This window comes from Oncorhynchus masou, chromosome 16 (assembly GCF_036934945.1).
Source record: "Oncorhynchus masou masou isolate Uvic2021 chromosome 16, UVic_Omas_1.1, whole genome shotgun sequence".
NCBI lineage: Eukaryota > Metazoa > Chordata > Actinopteri > Salmoniformes > Salmonidae > Oncorhynchus > Oncorhynchus masou.
This window is the reverse complement of record NC_088227.1, coordinates 31,068,828-31,085,677: the sequence shown is the minus strand read 5'-3', so window position 1 is coordinate 31,085,677 and position 16,850 is coordinate 31,068,828.

Here is a 16,850-nt window from a genome sequence, read left to right as displayed (position 1 = left end):
TACGAAATGTAGAACAGAAATGCAATGGTTCATTGGATCAGTTTAAAACTTTGCACATACACTGCTGCGATCTAGTGGCCAAAATCTAAATTGTGCCTGGGCTGGAATAATACATTATGGCCTTTCTCTTGCATTTCAAAGATGATGGTAAAAAAATGGTTTTCTTCTTCTTCTTTGTATAACCTTTTAACAGATCTAATGTATTATATTCTCCAAAATTAATTTCACATTTCCACAAACCTCAAAGTGTTTCCTTTCAAATGGTATCAAAAATATGCATATCCTTGCTCCAGGTTCTGAGCTAGAGGCAGTTAGATTTGGGTATGTCATTTTAGGCGACAATTGAAAAAAATGGGCAGATCCTTAAGAGGTTTTTAATAGGTGTGTCTTGTTAAAAATGAATTTGTGGAATTTCTTTCCTTCTTAATGCGTTTGAACTAATCAGTTGTGTTGTGACAAGGTAGGGATGGTATACAGAAGATAGCTCTATTTGATAAAATACCAAGTTTATATTATGGTAACAGCTCAAATAAGCAAAGAGAAACTGCAGTCCATCATTACTTTAATTGAAATGCATTCAAGGTGACTACCTCATGATGTTGGTTGAGCGAATGCCAAGAGTGTGCAAATCTGTCATCAAGGCAAAGGGTGGCTACTTTCAAGAATCTCACATATAAAATATATTTAGATTTGTTTCACACTTTTTTGCTTAATATATGTTTCCATATGTGTTATTTCATAGTTTTGATGTTTTTACTATTATTCTTCAATGTAGAAAATAGTAAAAATAGAGAAAAACCCTGGAATGAGCAGCTGTGCCCAAACTTTTGACGGGCACTGTATGTAATAAATAAGTAAAGAACCACAGGTATTAAGTAGAACGTGTGAAGTAGTGATAAATAGTAAATTAGTGGGATTGGCGCCATTTGGTGGCAACTATAAACAACTGCATAATAAGACCTAATATAAATTGATGTACTCGTGACTCGACTTGTGACTCGCCCAATGGTGACTCAGACTTGGAGTCAGACTCGACTCGTACTTCAGCCATAGGGACTTGCGATTCAACTTGGACTCGAGCACAAGGGACTTGGGACTCGACTCAGACTTGAAGTTTAGTGACTCTATTACAACACTGCAAAGCACTGGCTATATGATGGTCAAAGTTACTGGTGGTGTAAGGCTGTTATATGGTGTTGTATGCAAAAAAAACTATTTAATATAATCATTCTTTGTTGCAGCAAACTGGCCAAATTTAATCATTGCATGTTTTGTGAACAGGGTTTAAAATCAACTGTCAGCTGTTTACAGTGTATGAATTTCATGAATTTTATTGTTTCTATATGTAATCCCTTCTTACACATGACATGTCTCCATCTGTGATAATAAAGATTGATTGATTGATTGTTTGGTTGATAAACTGGTATCAACAAGGACGGCTTTTGACATCGTACGATGCCATACTACTTGATGACATTTTAATGTTGGATTTATGTCTGCCTCTTAATTACAACTGCACATGTAATGTATGTATAACCTTATGTCAAAAAAACAGATCATTTTGTTCTTTGATGGTGAACATTGACCATAAAGCGTCTTCCACTTCACCTTATAAATCATTTTGTGATTTGTGATTTTTCTTAATGTCTTTACATTTTGTTATTTATCATTTGAATATCACACATTTATATTTATGTGTAAACCAAGAAAGGTACACAGATGGACTAACCTTAATGAACTATAAAAGCTTCTTCAGCCTTTACTGTTCCTACCCAAAGAAGTGTTTCATCCCCAGAGAGGTACATCCAGGCAACAACAACGGAATAAGTGCTTGGCTTGGAAAAGGAAGAAAAATAAGTCACTGATTCATTTGACCTCAAGTGTAGAGCCTGTTTCATCTTGGTAAACTCCCCTACCACTCCTCCACTCTCCCTCTCTCTTCACTGCGCCTGGGCTCTCTCCACTCTCCATGCGCTGGAGTCAGGGTCTGGTAGAGCCTGATAAGCTCAGAGGCAAACACTGCTACGAGCATCTGGGCATCGAACTGAGGGAAGTGCAGCAGAGAGGCGACTGGCAGGTTAGTCCGACCGACGCGTCTGCTTCAACCGTCACAGAGAGGTTAGGAAATGCCTGTGTCTTATCTCTACCTCTTTCCATCCTTCTCTCCTCTATCTATCCCCTCTATCTATCTCTCTCTTCCTCTCTCTCTTCTTCTCCTCTCCCTTCTCTCTCTCTTCTCTCTTCCCTCTCTCCATCTCTCTCTCACGTTGTTTTTCCTCCAAGCAGAGAGGTATGATCCCTGATGCTCCCTATTAAGAAGCTCAGAGGAGATTTAGGTTGGCACGTTTATCGTGGGTGACTGAAGATATGTGTCATCATCATCTCACAGGTGCCGGAAGATTATCCTCTTCCATGAAGATTAAGTCTCCCCCTCACATCCCCCCACTCAGTGGAATCTCCTCAAACTCGGGCAATAATTAAAGAAAGCTCATTCATATTCATAATCATGAGTTTCTTAAACACCCAGACATAATTAGTTGGGGCTGAAGACTTGAAGATTTGGGCGCAAAGTTGTCACATTTTCTTACAGCGACAACCGTGTCCAATCTATTACTCATTGTTCATCATGACACTCTTAGAAAAAAGGGTTTCAAAAAGATTACTCGGCTGTCCCTATAGGAGAACCGTTTTTGGTTCGAGGGAGGACCCTTTTGGGTTCCATGAAGATCACTCCGTGGAAAGGGTTCTACATGGAACCCAAAAGGGTTCTACCTAGAACCAAAAAGGGTTCTCAAAAGGTGTCATGCATGTTTGTTGAGCTTAAATTGATATGCACATTACAATGTCATCATCAGAACGTTGCCATTCAATAAGTCTCTCTTAGAAAGATCAAGCCTTGTGGCACTCCTCCATTGAAGCATATACAGTGCATTCGGAAAGTATTCAGACCACTTGCCTTTTTCACGTTTTGTTACGCTACAGCCTCATTCTAAAATTGATTAAATAGTTTTTTTGTCAACAATCTAAACACAATTTCGAAGCAAAAACTGGTTTTGACATTTTTGCAAATGTATTCAAATATAAAATGAAAAACATAAGTATTCAGACCCGTACATACCTTAAGGGAACATTTCGACAATCACCGTATAGTTAGTGAGAAAGTCCCTATTGGAACTGTACAGTCCCTTACTAGACGTCCGAAAACATTTTAGAAATTCGGGGACGGCGTCGGGCCGAGCGGTAGGGCCAGACCTACCGGGAAGTCATCAAATGAACTTTGTCGGACATTCGGTTTTCGTTTAATAAAATAAACAAATTTTAGCCCATTTTTGCGCAATGCCGAAATATCCCACAAGAGGGCATAAGCAATCATATTGCTATTGGACAAAACATCACGAATCACGACGTGCCATATCTCGGAAACCGAAAATATTTCGAAGCCGAAACTTGGTGAGCGTAGGTTTGGCATTATGGGAAGATGGCCCCGAACAAGATGGCGTCTAGGCCTCAACGGTTTTTGAGTTATGGCCATATTTCTGGGATTAAAGGTCCAAAATGAAAATAGAGAAAAGATTTTTTCACTTCACGTCAAAGTCAAGGAGCCTCCGGTGTCAATAAAAAAAAAAATCGGCCATTTATCTATCGTCATTTACGAGAAATCGTACGTTGACCAGATCGTGATGTTCAGATATAGGTGTTTTTTTTTTTTCAACGGTTACAGATCCAGTTGCAGGGTGTTCATACGAGTATTTTTAAAATGTGCTGCGGAGCTCTGCGACATTTCTGTGATTTTCTATGATTTTCTGAAATAACACACACTCACTAAACCCTCCGTAAATAACTCAGTTCTTAACGTAAAGACTTAAAACTCAGGATTCTGTAAAGGCATACCCCAATGAGGATATGAGTTTATTTATAGCTTCCTGTGCCAACCGGAAGTGCCATAATTGGTGTCTCAGGGGCTGTTTGGAAGGGTTAAAAAAATCAGATCTGTCCAAAACTTCATATGTGTGATTAGACAACACCCATGAACTGTAAATCAGTCATTTTTCCCAACAGATGTCAAAGAAAAGCTCTCACACACACACAGCAAGGATGGAGTGACAAAGCGTGGTGTTTAAAGACACAGAGAGCAGGCAATGGCATAAACATAATCCCAAGGCCGTGCCGAGTCCAACGAGGTGCCCCGCTTGACCGTAGCTCACTCGGTCTGAGCGCAGCGACCATGAGAAAAATAGGCCCACAATGAAGCCTGCACCACAATGTCATTTGATTTTGGGTGACAGCGGCGGAACCGTTAGGTTTAGAAGGACAATTCAAACACAGGACTGTTCCTAAGGTCCTCCCGATCTGTGCAAGCCTAACCTTGACTGTGTGGCATTAACCTTTCACAGTTAAAAGAAGGTGTTTACAAAAAAACAGTGTGCATTGACTTCTCTCCCCATAGGAATACATTGCCTGCTCCCCTAAATACAACCTGGGGTCTTTATGGGTTATGAATGCTGTATGAACCTGTCTTCTATGACATTCCATCAGACCACTATGAGGTCTACCTGTGTCGATTCTAAGCTTCCTGGAGCAACCGGAAGTGGTTAGATTGACCCAAAAGGTATTTGGATGTACATCACCTCGAAAGGTGCCGAGGCCTCTGCATTATTCAACCCTGTGTAGATCAGTCAATTCTCAACTTAAAGACTTAAAACTCAGGATTCCCTAGGTTTCTATGTCAGTCAAGACATGTGTGTATTTATAGCTTCCTGTGCCAACCGGAAGTGCCATAATTGGTGACTCAGGGGCTGTTTGGAAGGGTTAAAAAAATCAGATCTGTCCAAAACTTCATATGTGTGATTAGACAACCCCCATGAACTGTAAATCAGTCATTTATCCCAACAGATGTCAAAGAAAAGCTCTCACACACACACACAGCAAGGATGGAGTGACAAAGCGTGGTGTTTAAAGACACAGAGAGCAGGCAATGGCATAAACATAATCCCAAGGCCGTGCCGAGTCCAACGAGGTGCCCCTCTTGACCGTAGCTCGCTCGGTCTGAGCGCAGCGACCATGAGAAAAATAGGCCCACAATGATGCCTGCACCACAATGTCATTGGATTTTGGGTGACAGCGGCGGAACCGTTAGGTTTAGAAGGACAATTCAAACACAGGACTGTTCCTAAGGTCCTCCCGATCTGTGCAAGCCTAACCTTGACTGTGTGGCATTAACCTTTCACAGTTAAAAGAAGGTGTTTACAAAAAAACAGTGTGCATTGACTTCTCTCCCCATAGGAATACATTGCCTGCTCCCCTAAATACAACCTGGGGTCTTTATGGGTTATGAATGCTGTATGAACCTGTCTTCTATGACATTCCATCAGACCACTATGAGGTCTACCTGTGTCGATTCTAAGCTTCCTGGAGCAACCGGAAGTGGTTAAATTGACCCAAAAGGTATTTGGATGTACATCACCTCGAAAGGTGCCGAGGCCTCTGCATTATTCAACCCTGTGTAGATCAGTCAATTCTCAACTTAAAGACTTAAAACTCAGGATTCCCTAGGTTTCTATGTCAGTCAAGACATGTGTGTATTTATAGCTTCCTGTGCCAACCGGAAGTGCCATAATTGGTGACTCAGGGGCTGTTTGGAAGGGTTAAAAAAATCAGATCTGTCCAAAACTTCATATGTGTGATTAGACAACCCCCATGAACTGTAAATCAGTAATTTTTCCCATAAAAATTCAAAGGAAAAATAAATCACACAGATACACAACTTGGATGGAGGGACGTATTGGGGTGTGTAGAGACTGACAGTGCCTCCAATAGTTAGCTTTGTTCGAGCTAAAAAGAACCGTCAGACCTAGAGTTCCGAAACTTTAGAATCCTGTTCTAGACCTCAGGTAGATAGTGCGTGGTGAGTTACGGCGCTCTAGAATGTTCTCGGACCGAGAAACAGCGTCGAACATTTGCAATGACTTCAATTCATTTTGACCATTACGAAAATGGCGACATTTAGAAATGTCCCAGAGACATAAGACTAGGTGCATTGTGACCGTCTCGGCCCATAGAGACAGAACCCAACATCTCGGTCCGATAGCTCATTCAAGGACCCCGTAGCAAGGCATTGAAAAAAGTGGATTTTCAGCACCAATTAGGCTTTTACTCGGACACCAAATGACCTATCGGGCCGAAACTCGGGATTCGGGGTCGCCTCACATAGGACTACACATAATGTCCGAACTGGCCCCGCAGCTAGAAAGTAACTATGTGTTTTATGGTTTTTTAATGTTTTGTACCGAAGGCCTTGTGAATTTTGGGCCAGCTCTGAAGTATGTTATACTTGGCTCCTAAATGAGTTGGGAAAAGTGGGTTTGGTGTCAGTTTGTATCAGTTTGGTGTCAGAATGATATCAAATTGACTGATGGACGGTGACTTGCAGGTGACTCTTGTCCATTAGCAATATGTTTAAGTGGTGAGGTACCATCACCAAAAGCGACATTCTGAAATCAACCCAAACGAGCGATGGAGAGGTACCAGTATCACTGCCCAGACATCCCTATGTCATCGGGCCAGTCAATTTGGCATTCCTGCATGATTTTTATGGCATGACAAATTGGTAATGGTGACTGCCCAGTTAACCATATGGCAAATGCACAGTGACTTTGAAAGAGTGAGAAAAATCACCAAATGGACATTCTGAAATCAGCCCAAACGAGCGATGGAGAGGTACCAGTATCACTGCCCAGCCATCCCGAGGTCATCGAGCCAGTCAATTTGGCATTCCTGCAAGAATTTTTTGTGACTTTGCAAAAGTAAGGAACATTTGCAATATGTTTAAGCGGTGAGGTACCATCACCAAAAGCGACATTCTGAAATCAACCCAAACGAGCGATGGAGAGGTACCAAAATCACTGCCCAGCCATCCCTATGTCATCGGGCCAGTCATTTTGGCATTCCTGCATGATTTTTATGGCATGACAAATTGGTGATGGTGAATGCCCAGTTAACCATATGGCAAATGCACAGTGACTTTGAAAGAGTGAGAAAAATCACCAAATGGACATTCTGGAATCAACCCTAACGAGTGATGGAGAGGTACCAGAATCACTGCCAAGCCATCCCGAGTTCATCGGGCCAGTCAATTTGGCATTCCTGCACAAATTTTCAGTGACTTTGCAAAAGTAAGGAACATTTGCAATATGTTTAAGCGGTGAGGTACCATCACCAAAAGCGACATTCTGAAATCAACCCAAACGAGCGATGGAGAGGTACCAAAATCACTGCCCAGCCATCCCTATGTCATCGGGCCAGTCAATTTGGCATTCCTGCATGATTTTTATGGCATGACAAATTGGTGATGGTGACTGCCCAGTTAACCATATGGCAAATGCACAGTGACTTTGCAAAAGTGAGAAAACATGACCAAATGGACATTCTGAAATCAACCCTAACGAGTGATGGAGAGGTACCAAAATCACTGCCCAGCCATCCCGAGGTCATCGGGCCAGTCAATTTGGCATTCCTGCAAAAATTTTTAGTGACTTTGCAAAAGTAAGGAACATTTGCAATATGTTTTAACAGTGAGGTACCATCACCAAAAGCGACATTCTGAAATCAACCCAAACGAGCGATGGAGAGGTACCAAAATCACTGCCCAGCCATCCCGAGGTCATCGGGCCAGTCAATTTGGCATTCCTGCAAAAATTTTTAGTGACTTTGCAAAAGTAAGGAACATTTGCAATATGTTTTAACAGTGAGGTACCATCACCAAAAGCGACATTCTGAAATCAACCCAAACGAGCGATGGAGAGGTACCAGAATAACTGCCCAGCCATCCCTATGTCATCGGGCCAGTCAATTTGGCATTCCTACATGATTTTTATGGCATGACAAATTGGTGATGGTGACTGCCCAGTTAACCATATGGCAAATGCACAGTGACTTTGCAAAAGTGAGAAAACATGACCAAATGGACATTCTGAAATCAACACAAACAATGGCATGACCATAGTGTCCAGACTGTGCCGAGTCCAACGAGGTGCCCCGCTTGACCGTAGCTCGCTCGGTCTGAGCGCGGCGACCATGAGAAAAATAGGCCCAATATGAAGCCTTCACCAGTACGTCATTTGATTTTGGGTGACAGCGGCGGAACCGTTAGGTTTAGAAAGACAATTCAACCACAGGACTGTTCCTAAGGTCCTCCTGATCTGTCCAAGCCTATCCTTGACCGTGTGACATTAACCCTTCACAGTCAAAAGAAGGTGTTTACATAAAAACTGTGTTCATTGACTTCTCTCCCCATAGGAATACATTGGCTGCTCCACTAAATACAACCTGGAGTCTATATGGGTTATGAATGTTGTATGAACCTGTCTTTGGTACCAGTCCATCAGACCACTATAAGGTCTACCTGTGTCGATTCTAAGCTTCCTGGACCAACCGGAAGTGGTCCAAATCGCCCTAAAAGTGTATACCCATACACTGCCTGCAATTTGATGGACATAGTGCATTGAACCCTGTGTAAATCAGTCAGTTTTCATGGTAAAGACTTAAAACTCAGGATTCTCTAATGGAATACCCCAATGAGGATGTATGTTGAGTTACAGCTTCCTGTGCCAACCGGAAGTGCCATAATTGGTGTCTCAGGGGCTGTTTGGAGGGGTTAAAAAAATCAGATCTTTCCAAAACTTCATATATATGATTAGGCAACCCCCATGAACTGTAAATCAGTCATTTTTCCCATAAAAATTCAAAGGAAAACTAAATCACACAGATACACAACATGGATGGAGGGACGTATCATTGGGGTGCGTAGAGACTGACAGTGCCTCCAATAGTTAGCTTTGAATGATATCAAATTGACTGAAGGACAGTGACTTGCAGGTGACTCTTGTCCATTAGCAATATGTTTAAGCGGTGAGGTACCATCACCAAAAGTGACATTCTGAAATCAACCCTAACGAACGATGGAGAGGTACCAGTATCACTGCCCAGCCATCCCGAGGTCATCGGGCCAGTCAATTTGGCATTCCTGCATGATTTTTATGGCATGACAAATTGGTGATGGTGACTGCCCAGTTAACCATATGGCAAATGCACAGTGACTTTGAAAGAGTGAGAAAAATCACCAAATGGACATTCTGGAATCAACCCTAACGAGCGATGGAGAGGTACCATAATCACTGCCCAGACATCCCGAGGTCATCGGGCCAGTCAATTTGGCATTCCTGCACAAATTTTCAGTGACTTTGCAAAAGTAAGGAACATTTGCAATATGTTTTAACAGTGAGGTACCATCACCAAAAGCGACATTCTGAAATCAACCCTAACGAACGATGGAGAGGTACCAGTATCACTGCCCAGCCATCCCGAGGTCATCGGGCCAGTCAATTTGGCATTCCTGCAAAAATTTTCAGTGACTTTGCAAAAGTAAGGAACATTTGCAATATGTTTTAACAGTGAGGTACCATCACCAAAAGCGACATTCTGAAATCAACCCAAACGAGCCATGGAGAGGTACCAGTATCACTGCCCAGCCATCCCGAGGTCATCGGGCCAGTCAATTTGGCATTCCTGCAAAAATTTTCAGTGACTTTGCAAAAGTAAGGAACATTTGCAATATGTTTTAACAGTGAGGTACCATCACCAAAAGCGACATTCTGAAATCAACCCAAACAAGCCATGGAGAGGTACCAGTATCACTGCCCAGCCATCCCGAGGTCATCGGGCCAGTCAATTTGGCATTCCTGCATGATTTTTATAGCATGACAAATTGGTGATGGTGACTGCCCAGTTAACCATATGGCAAATGCACAGTGACTTTGAAAGAGTGAGAAAAATCACCAAATGGACATTCTGGAATCAACCCTAACGAGCGATGGAGAGGTACCAGAATCACTGCCAAGCCATCCCGACTTCATCGGGCCAGTCAATTTGGCATTCCTGCAAAAATTTTCAGTGACTTTGCAAAAGTAAGGAACATTTGCAATATGTTTTAACAGTGAGGTACCATCACCAAAAGCGACATTCTGAAATCAACCCAAACGAGCGATGGAGAGGTACCAAAATCACTGCCCAGCCATCCTGAGGTCATCGGGCCAGTCAATTTGGCATTCCTGCACAAATTTTCAGTGACTTTGCAAAAGTAAGGAACATTTGCAATATGTTTTAACAGTGAGGTACCATCACCAAAAGTGACATTCTGAAATCAACCCTAACGAACGATGGAGAGGTACCAGTATCACTGCCCAGCCATCCCGAGGTCATCGGGCCAGTCAATTTGGCATTCCTGCATGATTTTTATAGCATGACATATTGGTGATGGTGACTGCCCAGTTAACCATATGGCAACTGCACAGTGACTTTGAAAGAGTGAGAAAAATCACCAAATGGACATTCTGGAATCAACCCTAACGAGCGATGGAGAGGTACCAGAATCACTGCCAAGCCATCCCGACTTCATCGGGCCAGTCAATTTGGCATTCCTGCAAAAATTTTCAGTGACTTTGCAAAAGTAAGGAACATTTGCAATATGTTTTAACAGTGAGGTACCATCACCAAAAGCGACATTCTGAAATCAACCCAAACGAGCGATGGAGAGGTACCAAAATCACTGCCCAGCCATCCTGAGGTCATCGGGCCAGTCAATTTGGCATTCCTGCACAAATTTTCAGTGACTTTGCAAAAGTAAGGAACATTTGCAATATGTTTTAACAGTGAGGTACCATCACCAAAAGTGACATTCTGAAATCAACCCTAACGAACGATGGAGAGGTACCAGTATCACTGCCCAGCCATCCCGAGGTCATCGGGCCAGTCAATTTGGCATTCCTGCATGATTTTTATAGCATGACATATTGGTGATGGTGACTGCCCAGTTAACCATATGGCAACTGCACAGTGACTTTGAAAGAGTGAGAAAAATCACCAAATGGACATTCTGGAATCAACCCTAACGAGCGATGGAGAGGTACCAGAATCACTGCCAAGCCATCCCGACTTCATCGGGCCAGTCAATTTGGCATTCCTGCAAAAATTTTCAGTGACTTTGCAAAAGTAAGGAACATTTGCAATATGTTTTAACAGTGAGGTACCATCACCAAAAGCGACATTCTGAAATCAACCCAAACGAGCCATGGAGAGGTACCAGTATCACTGCCCAGCCATCCCGAGGTCATCGGGCCAGTCAATTTGGCATTCCTGCAAAAATTTTCAGTGACTTTGCAAAAGTAAGGAACATTTGCAATATGTTTTAACAGTGAGGTACCATCACCAAAAGCGACATTCTGAAATCAACCCAAACGAGCCATGGAGAGGTACCAGTATCACTGCCCAGACATCCCTATGTCATCGGGCCAGTCAATTTGGCATTCCTGCATGATTTTTATGGCATGACAAATTGGTGATGGTGACTGCCCAGTTAACCATATGGCAAATGCACAGTGACTTTGCAAAAGTGAGAAAACATAAACAAATGGACATGATGAAATCACACCACGTGATTGAAAGGAACAACAATCACTGCCCGGCCATCCCGAGTTCATCAGGCCAGTCAATTTTGCATTTCTGAAGGATTTTTGAGCATGTCAAATTTCTTATGACATTTGGCCCCCACAAAACATATGCCTTATGCACAAGCAAAAAAAAAAAAAAAAAACATTATGATAATAAAATATGACTAAAGTATGTTGATACAGTTCTTATACTTGTGTAACTGACACAAAATTCGAAAATTTTTCGAAAAACGGTCCAGAAAGCACTTTTTTAGGGGTGTGTGAAGTTTTTTATGAAATTTAATAATTTTTGACTTTTGACTTCTGACTTCCTATGAAATCATATTGTAGATGGACAAAACACATGCAATATGCGCAAGTAAAAAAAAAAAAAAAAAATATGATAATAAAATATGACTAAAGTATGTTGATACAGTTCTTATACGTGTGTAACTGACACAAAATGCGAAAAAATTTCGAAAAACGGTCCAGAAAGCACTTTTTTAGGGGTGTGTGAAGTTTTTTATGAAATTTTATAATTTTTGACTTTTGACTTCTGACTTCCTATGAAATCATATTGCAAATGGACAAAACATATGCAATATGCGCAAGTAAAAAAATTTAAAAAATTATGTTAACAAAATTGGACAAAAGTATTTTCATACAGTTCTTATACATGTGTAATTGTCAAAAAAAGCGAAAGAATTTCGAAAAACGGTCCAGAAAGCACTTTTTTAAGGGGTGATACGTTTTTTTCAAAAAATTCGTTTTTTCAAAATTTGGCTTTTGGATGTTGACTTGGAGTCCAATACCAATATGAAAAACCATGGTGGAGTGCAATCGCCACCTGTTGGATTTTTGAAGTGTTACAACTGGCAATACCCATATGGCAATAGAAATAAACTTTGCATGAATCAACGCCGCTTTGGGTGGTATTGGCCAATGTGTGCATGGTTTGGCCTATGCCAATAACTTGCCATTCATTTTTGTCCACTACGGGGGTGAAATCCCTTACTTTGTTGAAGTACTTTTGGAAGTGATTCCAGCCTTGAGTCTTCTTGGGTATGACGCCACTAGCTTGTCACAGCTGTATTTGGGGAGTTTCTCCCATTCTTCTCTGCAGATCCTCTCAAGCTCTGTCAGGTTGGATGGGGAGCGTTGCTGCTCAGCTATTTTCAGATCTCTCCAGAGATGTTCGATCGGGTTCAAGTCCGGGCTCTAGCTGGGCCACTCAAGGACATTCAGAGACCATGCTTCACCATAGGGATGGTTTCCTCCAGACGTGACGCTTGGCATTCAGGCCAAGGAGTTCAATCTTAGTTTCATCAGACCAGAGAATCCAAGCAGGCTGTCACGTGCCTTTTACTGAGGAGTGGCTTCTGTCTGGCCACTCTACCATAAATCCCTGATGGTTGTCCTTCTGGAAGGTTCTCCCATCTCCACAGAGGAACTCTGGAGCTCTGTCAGAGTAACCATCAGGTTCTTGGTCACCTCCCTGAACAAGGCCCTTCTCTCCGATTGCTCAGTTTGACCAGGCGCACAGCTCTAGGGAGAGTATTGGTTGTTACAAACTTCTTCCATTTAAGAATGATGGAGGCCACTGTGTCCTTGGGGACCTTCAATGCAAAAATGTTTTGGTACCTTTCCCCAGATCTGTGCCTCAACACAATCCTGTCTCGGAGCTCTACGGACAACTCATTCGACCTCATTGCTTGGTTTTTGCTCTGACATACACGTTCAAATGTGGGACCTTATATAGAGAGGTGCGTGCCTTTCCAAATCATGGCTGATGTTTTGGTCACTTTTGAATGCTGGCGGTGCTTTCACTCTAGTGGTAGCATGAGACTGTCCAAATCATGTCCAATCAATTGAATTTAACACAGGTGGACTACAATCAAGTCTGGATACTTATGTGAATAAGGTATTTCTGCATTTGCAAATATGTCTAAAAACCTGTTTTAACTTAGTCATTATAGGGTATTGATGAGGATTTGTTTTTATTTAATCCATTCTAAAATATGGCTGTAACGTAACAAAATGTCAAAGGTCAAGGGGTCTGAACCCTTTCGAATGCAATGTAGATAGAATAACGTCTGATTTATGACCCTATGTCCGGAAGACGTGTACATGCCCAAATATGAGCATTCGGCCAGGACATCCTGGCGGGAAGGTGTCACGTGGTTATGGCCATAAAAGTGCATCCTGTTCCTGTTGTCACATGTTAGATGGTGTGTTATTTTATATCTATATTGCATCTATTCCTTTGAAGTTATCATGATTGTTGTGTCGGGACCTGGTTGAACTGGGGGGGATGTGTTTGAACATTTCAAAGAGGCTGGACCCACACCCCACCTATTTTATTGCCCTTAGGGTTGATGTCTATGAAGCAGGAATGTTCGGGGGGGGGGGGGATTGGGTTGGCGGCAGACACAATATGAATAAGACCCAGAACAGCACATGCGGCCCCAGAACAGTAAACAAGATTTTAAAAATAAACATGGATTTTGTGATCCGCGGCAAAGCAGTGAGGACCGTAACAACGGAAGCAGGACCGCGGCTGAAACAGAACAGAAACAGAAAGGGCCAAGTATAAAGCAACGATATACGATGCAGGCCTGTAGAGTGAAACTCTATACCTTAGCCGAAGAAGAAGAATATACAGACCAGACTTTAGGAGTGGACTACAAGCTTGAAGACTGGCCGGTTTTTTGCAAGGTTGTGTGTCCCGAAGTGAGAGTTATTACAAAGGAGTATAGCGTGTTCACGGGCTACGAGACCCGTTGGGAAGGTACTCCTGACTCCTCAGGAAGAATATTTCACAGGGTGAAAATACAAAAGAATGGACTTCCATGTGGCTGCGTGGAGTTCTATATCAGCAACGAGGAAACCCGCAACCGATACATTCGTGATGGTGGCCTGACTGGGGATTTTATTCCTTTTAAAAGTTGGGATCTAATGGAATTGAAAGTGTTAGAGTTGTTGGACGCTCTTTATGTACAGAGCCAATAGTGGCAGGGCATTGTTTGAGCTAAGGAAGTGCAAAATATATACGAATCCTGAGGATTACGATTCAAAGGAACCCCAAGGAGGTACATCCTCAGAAGGGACAGCTCTGCGTTAACGAGGCTGCGTTAACCACGCCCTGATTTCCAAAGGACTGGTTCAACAATAAAAGGAGTGCACATAAAGCCTCCGGTTCTTCATTTCAGCATATACCATGGATATTCATACAACATACCAGGACTCCAATACGTCATGGGGACCAGACCCTAAGGACTCTATGCCACGCAGCCCACCATTCTACTCCCCCCAGGCAAGACCCCCGACACCTCCTACATGTACACAGCCTGAGGATGTGTTTGATGGGGTGGTCAGTACTATTTTTTGTGGACACCATCAAGGCCTCTGTAGCCACACTTTTAGACGTGGTGATTGGAGAGTATATAAGAGAAAAATGCATCGGTTTTGAGATCAATCACTCCAGTCAGCGCCGTCATCCGTGTTTATACAAGCCCCCAAGATACTACTTCTTCAACCATTTTGAGGAGCTGGTGAAAAGTCTGTGGTCCTGCAGGTTTATACCTTGACTGGTCAGAGCCCTGGAGTCTATGTGTCACACCCTGACCATAGTTTGCTTTGTATGTTTATATGTTTTGTTTGGTCTGGGTGTGATCTGAGTGGGCATTCTATGTTGTGTGTCTAGTTTGCCTGTTTCTGTGTTTGGCCTGATATGGTTCTCAATCAGAGGCAGGTGTTAGTCATTGTCTCTGATTGGGAACCATATTTAGGTAGCCTGTTTGGTGTTGGGTTTTGTGGGTGATTGTCCTTTTGTCCTTAGGTCTGTCGTGTGTTAGTTTGCACCAGTATTAGGCTGTTTCGGTTTTCATAACGTTTATTGTTTTTTGTGTTGATTCGTGTTTCTTCAGTTTAATTAAACATGGATCGCAATAGACACGCCGCATTTTGGTCTGACTCTCTTTCGCCGACAGAAAACCGTGACAGAATCACCCACCACAACAGGACCAAGCGGCGTGACAACAGGCAGCGGCAGCAGGAGATACGAAGTCTGGATTATACGACTTGGAAGGAAATAGACAGGTGGGCGGTCGACCCAGGGAGAGTGCCGGAGCCCGCCTGGGATTCGCTGGAGCAGTGCGAAGAGGGGTACAGAAGAATGGAGTTAGAGAAGCAAGCACGGCGGCGCGGTAGGAAGCCCGAGAGTCAGCCCCAAGAATTTATTGGGGGGGGGGGGGCTCACAGGAAGTATGGCGAAGCCAGGTAGGAGACCTGCATCAACTTCCTGTGGTTACCGGGGGGCTAGAGAGACCGGGCAGGCACCGTGTTATGCTGTGGTGCGCACGGTGTCCCCAGTGCGGGTGCATAGCCCGGTGCAGTACATTCCAGCTCCGCGTATCGGCTGGGCTAGAGTGAGTGCGTCTCCTTGGGCCGGCTTACATGGCACCAGCCTTGCGCACGGTGTCCCCGGTTCGCCTGCATAGCCCAGTGCGGGCTATTCCACCTCGCCGCACTGGCAGAGCGACCGGGAGTATTCAACCAGGTAAGGTTGGGCAGGCTCGGTGCTCAAGAGCTCCAGTGCGCCTGCATGGTCAGGTCTACCCAGTACCACCTCCACACACCAGCCCTCCGGTGGCAGCTCCCCGCACCAGGCTTCCTGTGCGTGTCCTTGGCCCAGTACCACCAGTGCCAGCACCACGCATCAGGCCTACAGTGCGCCTCGCCTCTCCAGCGCTGCTGGAGTCTCCTGCCTGTTCAGCGCAGCCAGCGCTGCCAGTCTGCATGGCGCAGCCAGAGCTGCCAGTCTGCATGGAGCAGCCAGAGCTGCCAGTCTGCATGGAGCAGCCAGAGCTGCCAGTCTGCATGGAGCAGCCAGAGCTGCCAGTCTGCAAGGAGCTGCCAGTCTGCAAGGAGCTGCCAGTCTGCAAGGAGCTGCCAGAGCTTCCAGTCTGCATGGAGCAGCCAGAGCTGCCAGTCTGCAAGAAGCCGCCAGAGCTGCCAGTCTGCAAGAAGCCGCCAGAGCTGCCAGTCTGCATGGAGCAGCCAGAGCCGTCAGTCAGCATGGAGCAGCCAGAGCCGCCAATCAGCATGGAGCAGCCAGAGCTGCCAGTCAGCATGGATCAGCCAGAGCCGTCAGTCTGCCAGGATCCGCCAGTCAGCCAGACTCTTCCAGATCCGCCAGTCAGACAGACTCTTCCAGATCCGCCAGTCAGCCAGGATCTTCCAGATCCGCCAGTCAGCCAGGATCTGCCAGAACCGCCAGTCAGCCAGACTCTTCCAGATCCGCTAGTCAGCCAGGATCTGCCAGAACCGCATGTCAGTCAGACTTCCAGATCCGCCAGTCAGCCAGGG